Raw genomic sequence first — 8,674 nt, 5'->3', positions numbered from 1 at the left:
CACCACCGCATCAATGTGTGACTTGCCAGTGTTTGCATCAAGAGCATGGTTTTAGGGACCGAACCGTAGAAGTGTTTCCATGCTCTGCCTGCTCCTGCCTGTTTAACATTGCTGTGGGCCACAAAAAGATATATGAAGTAGGAACTCAGCTGATTATGACAAAGCTATACCTGGAAGAGTTAAGAACCCTTCCAGAGGACAAAGCCAGCACTCAAGGAGTCTTGGTGATATTAGCTTTTGAATATTATCCATTTCCTGTTATGAATTTCTCATGTGCTATTATAGCTTTCCCACCATTCATTGGGCACAATCTCCCCTGTACAATTAAAGTATTTGTATAACTTTCTCCAACTGTGCTAACAACAGACACAGTCAAAATCCCTAATTTCAGGCCTTTCTGTAACTATCGTCATTAGCAGCATCCAGCCAGGACCATCTCCAGACAGAAAGATGAAAGTATCTTATCTGAGATACCTCACAGACTCTCTAAGAACAGACTTAAGCCTCCAGACTATCTGTTTGAGAAGGCCTGGTGGATGTGCTAATTAAGCTTAACCTTCCCCTTTCCAAAGTCTTATCTCTAGTTTTAAATCTACCTTTAACTACTAACTAAGAACTAAAGGGTTTCTACTTACAGGTGGTACATCAAGCTGACTCAGGCTGCCCAGCCACCGAGTGCACTCCCTCACCCTGCCAGAAAACTGCAGTAGCCAAGATAGTATGGACAGATAAGGGGCCAAAGGAAAATAAAGCAGTTTTATTTTAACTCGTTACTGATACACTCCTAGTACTTGACTTCCAAGAATATAGTTTGAGCACATAAATTCCCTTGTCTTAGATATTAACTGAATTTTACCCTTAGTTGATTTATTTCCCCATTAGTCACTTCCCTTTTGAGTTGCAGATGATGGCTGACAATTACTGCTCTTTTGAGTGACTCTCATTGCCCCTTCTTTTGACCCTGAGGGAATTCAAGCCTGGTGCTTGCCTTAGCCAGAGCATTGCTATTGCCTGGGTATATAACTGTAAACCTCAGAGACTTGGAGAGGACTAGATTGGCAAGAACTAGATTGGAGAACTAGATGGAGAACTAGAAGAACGAGATGGAAGATGAGGAAGAGCCAGATAGGGAAGAACTAGGTGGGTAAGAATGAGATGAGAGAGACCAAGATGAGGCAGAACTAAGATGAAGGAATTAAGAAAGGACTTAGAAGGAGGAGCAGAAAGATATAAAGAAAATCAGGTAAGAAAGGAGCAAGGTATGAGAGCATGAAAGGACCAAGCAGATGCCATAACAGGCTGCTCAGTCTTCTCTCAGAGATCAGGCCTCAATTTCAGTTTCCTGAGAGTTGAGCAAGCAGTTTCTGGGAGGGCCATGAACAAAAGACATAGTCCTTGCAGTAGCTCCCTTTCTGCATGTACTCTGACTGCTCAAAGTTCAGCCAGATGTTTACTCTCTGGGGCCCCTCACCAACTTAGAGTTATGTGCAGTATGTGCTTGGCCAGCCAGCCCCCATGGTGGCTCAAGGACAAAGCCTGGGACTTGTGCTGGACTTCCCCCAAAGTAATAAAGTGTAACCACCAACCAGTAAATTCAAAGGTTACATACCCTCACCCAATTAAAAGAGAACAGAGATAAAAAAAAAAAAAAAACAATCTGAGTTGCACCCGTGCAAAACTCCCCCAACCCCCCCTGAAGGGCTTGTGGATTTTGCCTTTAAAAAGCTAGCCACACAAAGAAAAAGCAAATTCCTCCTGGCCTCACGACTACGAGTGTGTGCTTTGGATCGAGCTTCCCTGCTTGCAGCTTGTAAACAAACAGAAATAAACCATGCTATTGCATTCTGTACCTAAGGTCTGTGGTGGTTATCTTTGGGGTCCCAATCTGGGCATAACATTTGGTGCGTTGGCCGGGAACCCCAGAGACCCCACCAGGACCCTCAAGGGTCCAGAGGTTTATTGACATCTACCGGTAAGAGTGTTCTCTGTCTTGTCTGTGTCTGTTATGTTACTTTTGTTTTGTACCGGTCGATCGATTTGTACTTTGCAGGCTTGATTTGTACTTTGCAGGCTCTCACTGGGACAGACGTGTCCGGACAGTGATCCTGGGAGGGAAAGAGAGACGTCTCATTCCCTAATTTGGGCCAGAGACCTCCTGGTCCCGAGCCATTTGAGGCCAGCTCAGAGGTGACCATTTGGTTTAGGAGCATCTTTGGGTATCTTCCCCCACGGTGGGAGGAAGTGCCACTTTGTATTTTGTCCTGGGAATTTGTCAGAGCCATTTTATGGGATTTTTTTTTTATATGTTTTGTTGTGATCATTGTTACTTTACTCTCTCCTTCTCTTCCAAGAAAAAAAAAGTGCATGTCTGACAGGGATATGGAAGCCCCTGATGTCTGTTTGATCAAGGACAGAGATCCTCGAGTCTAGAGTCTAGATTGTTTTTGGTGTGATTGAGCCTGGAGGGTCACCCCCCCCCCCCAGAGCACATCAGGCTGTCATTGTTCTTGGAGCTTTGTTGGTTGTCTCGTTGGGGCAAAGTTTTTTCGTATGCCCTTGGTCTTGTGTGTAATGTATTAACTGTTCTCATTATTGACTTGACTGTGACGGAAGCTATGGGACAGTTCCCTTCTTCTCCACTAGACCTTTGCCTAGCCCACTGGAAGGATGTGTGAGCCACAATAGAGGGAACTGGGTCCCCCACCCCCACTCCCCGACTGAACTGAGATAAACAGGTAGCTCCTGCCAGGTGGGGCTTGCATACAGCAAGAGGGGCTTGCTAGCTGTGAATAAGGCCGTCATCTCAGTGCTGATGTTCTGGTTCTTGGATTGTCTGTGTAAATGTTATTTGTTTCTGTCTACTAACCTCCCTTATTTTCCTAGAGGAAGAGGAGGAGAGAGAGGCATAACAAAGGCCACCTCCATCCCTCCCTAGCTCTCTTGCTATCAGGACTGCAGCCAGCTGGCTGCTCTCACGAGGGTGGGGGTGCGTGCTCTCGGTACAGGCGGGCAAAGACAGGAGCTCTGGACAGGGCAATGGGGACTGCCTGCAATTGACAAAAACTGTGTGAACACTGAGCAGAGAATCTGACTTTAGTCAGAGGAGTTAACAAAAACTTTTTTTTTTCAGGAACACTGGCAGCTCTATGCCCACTGCTCCCGCTCCCTCCCTTTACTGTGATAACTTCAAGGTCTCTTCTGCTGGCCAGCCGCTTCTCTTGTTAACCCTTCTCTGTCCTGGTATTGCTTGAAAAGAAATGTTAAATTACCAGTTCAAGATACTAGGAAAACTATGCTTTTGTTTCCACAGGAAAAATAAAAATTTACATGGGTTTTGGTCATTTGAGTTCAATGGGTTACAAATACTTGCCATCATTTAAGAGAATTGGTTTCAAATTATTGTTGGTTAAGATAAAAAAAAAGTTTTAAAATATAATGTTTTTATGAAAATACGAAGGCTTGAGATATGAGGATAAAAGTTTAAATAAATGATTTTTTGGTTTGAGAAAGCAGTTTAAGATATAAAAATTTAAAGGCTTAAGCATGTCATGAGGGTTTAAATATATGATATTTTGGGTCTAAATAAATAGTTTGAGATATAAAAACATAGAACTTAAAAGTTTAACTTTAAAGTTTAAATAAATTATGAGATTTAAATAAAATTTATATAGGGTATAAGATATAAAGGTTTTAGATATAAAAATAAAAAATGTTTTAAAAAATATATAAAATGCAAGTTATTAGAATACGTAAAAGCAAGGTATAAAGGTCTGAGGATAAAAAGGCTTTAATAATGATTTAAAAAAATGACTTGAGATATATAAAAAAATGAAACATGTTTCAGATTTCTTTGTCTTGCTATTCTGCTGCTACATTGAGACTCCAAAGGGTCATAATTGTAAAAATGTCTGTCTGCTCTACAGGTATGAATGAAAAATGTGGCCACATGTATGTTTGGTTTTGAATGTCTGAGTTTGCATGTCCTTTGTGCTAAGGAATACAAGTTAATACTAGTCATCTCTGGCTATTCAGATACTAGTTTAAAGCATAAACTGTTCTATTTCATAAAAAAACTGAGAGGTATATTTGACTAATATATCTATAGGAGAACAAATTGGCCTGATTATTGTTACCAAACTTAGAGATATTTTCAAGATTAGGCCTAGATTTGTTTGGCTCAGATACATTTAATAGATAATGGTCCTCAAACCTGTCAAAGATCTCTGCCTCCCAAGTGATAGGATTAAGGGTGTGTGCCACCATTTTCTGGCCTCTATGTCTATCTAGTGGCTGTTCTGTTCTCTGACCCCAGATAAACTTATTAAGGTGCACAATATATTGGAGGACACAATATCACCACATGTGTTGTTACTTATCTAAATTTTCTAGAAGCCTGGTATTGAACAATTAGCAAAGATATAAGTAGTTAGGTGTAAATCTCTAAGTCAGCTTTTGTTACCCTTGGTACACCTTTGTAACTTTAGAAATTTTTTATTATACAAAGTCCATTCTGATACAAAATAGTTTGGAGACATGTGATTGCTTCCTCGGTTTAAATGATTGGCAGAGGGCTCAGTAGGACTGAGAAGTTTTACAATGGCTGCTTTATAGCACGTGGTCATCTCAAGACAGTGAAGTCACATGGCATTTACTCTTTATATAAAGATGGCTTCTAGTTATGTGGTTGTTTTTATCTTGATGAGGTCAAATCATATGGTTGCTGTTTAAAACAAGTGTTCCTAATAGATCTATTTTTAAACAAGAGTTGAATCCAAGTTACATATATAGTATATGGTAAACCAAAGTTGAATCACATATATAGTATGTTGTAGCAAATTAAAATTATCTATGTATAGGGTTTTTTGTTTGTTTATTTGTTTGTTTTAGTTTGTCGAGACACGGTTTCTCTGTGTAGCTTTGCGCCTTTCCTGGAACTCACTCTGTAGACCAGGCTGGCCTCAAACTCACAAAGATCCGCCTGTCTCTGCCTCCCAAGTGCTGGGATTAAAGGCGTGCACCACTACCACCCAGTCTTGTTTCAAGACAAATTTTGTTAAAAAAATTTATAGATTGTTTAACCACACCCAATGAATTTACAAATCCCAAGATAAGACTACTTACACAATAGTCTTAAAAGATTTCTTGAAAGTAGAGCACAGAGAAATCCTAGAGATAAAGATGTAAGAGTGGAATGTTGTAAAATCTTAGAGATAAGAGACTTTGGGATCATTTGCTGGTGCAGTTGGAGAAGTTGTTACAATCTTCAAGAATTTAGAACTTACCCTGAGTGTGCTGTCCAGGGCCATTGAGCTATACTGAGGCCAAGCATTTTCAGTAAGACAGCAAGGCTTTCCAGGTCATGATGGTGGGCTTTATAGACGGCATGGGGCATGTGCTTAGGGAAAGTGTGGTGATGGTGGAGATGTGTCACACTAGCCTTTAGTGATGATGGAACCACTGGTGCTGAGTCATTGAAGGCAGGGGCCAAGCTTGTTCTGGATTGCAGGTGGCTCTAAGTTGACTAACAATAGCATGTTCAAAATTAGTAGGCTGTGTCAGTGAATAAAATGAGGACATGGCCGTTCCAAGATATGATGGAGGAGAGAGATTTTATTGTAGATATGAAGGAGAGCATAGCCAGAGTCAACTAGAAGGATCTAGACTGAACTGGGTCATAAAGGACTGGGGAGAGTGTGAGAGCCAAAGTTATCCTTTAAGTTTTAATTCCTGAGTGCAGCGGCGGCAGCAGGGGGAAGATGGCGGCGGCTGTTCCCCAGCGTGCATGGACCGTGGAGCAGCTGCGAAGCCAGCAGCTACCCAGGAAGGACAGTATCAGGTTTCTGCAGGATCGCGGTTCAGATTTGTTTCTTGCAGAGCATAAACTGTTGGGAAACGTTAAAAATGTAGCTAAGACTGCTAATAAGGATCATTGGGTTACAGCCTATAACCATCTTTTTGAAACTAAGCATTTCAAGGGTACTGAAACTGTAAGTAAAGTGTCTGAGCAAGTGAAAAATGTGAAGCTTAATGACGATAAACCCAAATAAACCAAGTCTGAAGAGACTCTTGATGAGGGTCCACCGAAATATACAAAATCTGTTCTAAAAAAGGGAGATAAAACCAACTTTCCTAAAAAGGGAGACGTGTCCACTGCTGGTCTACAGGGACACTCCCAGATGGAACCGTTCTTGACACTAATATTTAAATAAGTTCAAAGAAGAAAAATGCCAAGCCTTTAAGCTTCAAGGTTGGAGTAGGCACGGTTATCAGAGGATGGGATGGAGCGCTCCTGACTGTGAGTAAAGGAGAAAAGGCTGGACTGGAGAGTGAACCAGAATGGGCCTATGGAAAGAAAGGACAGCCTGACGCCAAAATTCCACCAATGCCAAATTCATTTTGAAGTAGAATTAATAGATACTGACTGAAACCAGCGCTTCAGATCTGAAGACATCAACAATAAAAACTTAGCCTTGAAACTTAATGTGACTAAATAGAGCTTGTTACTATTTTAAGGGAAGAGTCAACTGGAAAATTCAAGGAGTTAAAGCTTGTTTGCTTGATCTCAATTTTTGAGAAATGTAACTCCCTGGAAGTCCTTTAAGTCTCAGATATTACTCTATAGCTGTATAAAGTGTTAAAGAGAACTGTTTTTCCTTTTGCCTCATATTATAAACTAAAAGGCTCAATAAAAATGTCATGTATTGTCTTGAAAAAAAAAGTTCTAATTCCTATGCCTAAGAGATCCATGAGACAAAAATGCCTTTGATCTTGCACAAAGGCAGATAGAACTATGTCACATGCTTTCTCCAGGTTGTCATTAGGGCTTTCATATCTCTTACTTTTGTAGAAGGAGAAGCATCCTCTGGGTTTCCTCCAAAAATCTCAGTAGGGAAAGGGGGAAATAAGTGACATCACCAAGGAGTCTCTGACAGGCCCTGTCAAAGACACATGACTAAAATCCGCAGCCACAGAGACAGGTTGTATGGCACCAGGCATCTTATATGACATGAGAAAAGCATGGGGTTTTATCGATTTACCTCCTCTCAGAAGTCTCCATCTCCTCTAAGTGTACAGGCAAAAAAAATCTTCTTCAGGACCACTGGAGTCAGATTGCACCTTCCTACCCTCCCAGCCCAGTCTTCAGCCTTCTGACCAGCCGGAGTCCCATAAATAAGCCTCTGCTGCCGCCCTGTGGTTGCAAACATCACTGCACCTAATGCCCATGGGAGGTTCTTAAGAGTAGGGAGGGAGGAAGTGGTTGGATCCCTGTCTGGTTGTGGTAACAGGAGATGAAAGCCCTATTAGGCATTCATCAATTAGGGTGAATGGGATCATGTGCTCTATCATTAGTGACCAATTTGGGGACATGGGCTCATACTGCAGTTTGGGAAAGGCTTTTCAAGACTCATGATCCCTTGTGGTTACTCTGAGGCTCTGCATGCCACCAGGCTGGACTCCCATGACCTATGTGGACAAATGACTACACCAAGCACAGCGGGGTTTTATGTCTAAAGTGAAGGGTGTAGATTGGGTATCTACACAACTAGGGAGTCCAGAGCCAGCCTGTTCAGTCTCTCTCAGTCTGTCTCTGTCTGTCTCTGTCTCTGTCTGTCTGTCTGTCTGTCTCTCCGTCTGTCTCTGTCTGTCTCTGTCTCTGTCTGTCTCTCTGTCTGTCTCTGTCTCTATCTCTCTGTCTCTGTCTCTCTCTCTCACACACACACACACACACACACACACACACACACACACACACACACACCCTGCTCCTACACCAGGCCCAACCCTGTGGGTGGTCAGAGCACCTTGGAGTCAGGTCACAAAGGCAGGTCACTTCATGCCCCTGGCACAGATCACAGAGCAGATCTCAGATGCCTCCTGGTGACCAGATTCATCTTGGCATGCTCTGCCTGGCCAGCTCCAGGGAACTGGCTCCCTCCAGCCAAGTGGACTCTCAGGTGCAGGTGATAAAAACAGGCAGAGAGAGATGAGAGGTGAGAGGAGGGAGAGGGACAGAGACAGGGAATGTTAAATATTTACACAGCTGTGTTCCAATCCCTGACCTCTGATATCCACAGCACGAGAGTTCAAACATCACATTTTGGGGTTGGGCATAGGCAAGTGTAAATATGGTGGAAATAAAGGATCTGAGATCTGGAGTTTTCATGATGGCTTCGAAGTTTCAGTACTGACCCAACCCCTTCACTGGTCCATTTCCAGCTCCCTTTCGACATGTCCTTGTGTAATTCAAAGACATCAAGCTCCCTGCTTGTTTAGAAAGATCTCCCCATTTGTGCTCCTCATCTTCCACTGCCCCACATAGGCTCTGGTCCTCCAGACCCTGATGTCTTCTCAGTGATTCAGGCCCTGCCTGTTCCACAACCACAAACCCGTACCTAAATGGTCTCTCTGTTGAGCCATGGTCTTGAATCAATCCTCCTTAAGCAGGCGTTTTGATTGTTTTTCCTCTGCTTCCGTACTACAGAAGAGGAGTGGGCAAGCAGAAGCTGAGGCATGTCACATCACTCCAAGTACCCTCTCTCAGTCACTAATATGCCCCCTTGTTTCCTACACTGCAGACTCAAGAATCTTTAATTCACTCGTCTAAGATGGCCACAGGTACTATAGTGTTATGAGATGAAATATAATTCATTAATTACTCCCAACAAGCCCCATA

At 42.5% G+C, this 8,674-nt stretch overlaps 1 pseudogene; it reads left to right on the top strand.

Moving 5' to 3' along the window:
• Positions 1-5,756: 5,756 nt before the first annotated feature.
• Positions 5,757-6,425, top strand: LOC128111014 (peptidyl-prolyl cis-trans isomerase FKBP3-like; annotated as a pseudogene).
• The last annotated feature ends 2,249 nt before the right edge of the window (positions 6,426-8,674 follow it).

This window comes from Peromyscus californicus, unplaced genomic scaffold, assembly GCF_007827085.1.
Source record: "Peromyscus californicus insignis strain IS unplaced genomic scaffold, ASM782708v3 Scaffold_15__1_contigs__length_86483966, whole genome shotgun sequence".
NCBI classification, from domain to species: domain Eukaryota; kingdom Metazoa; phylum Chordata; class Mammalia; order Rodentia; family Cricetidae; genus Peromyscus; species Peromyscus californicus.
The sequence above is the reverse complement of the archived record's forward strand: the minus strand, read 5'-3'. Positions and strand labels throughout refer to the sequence as shown.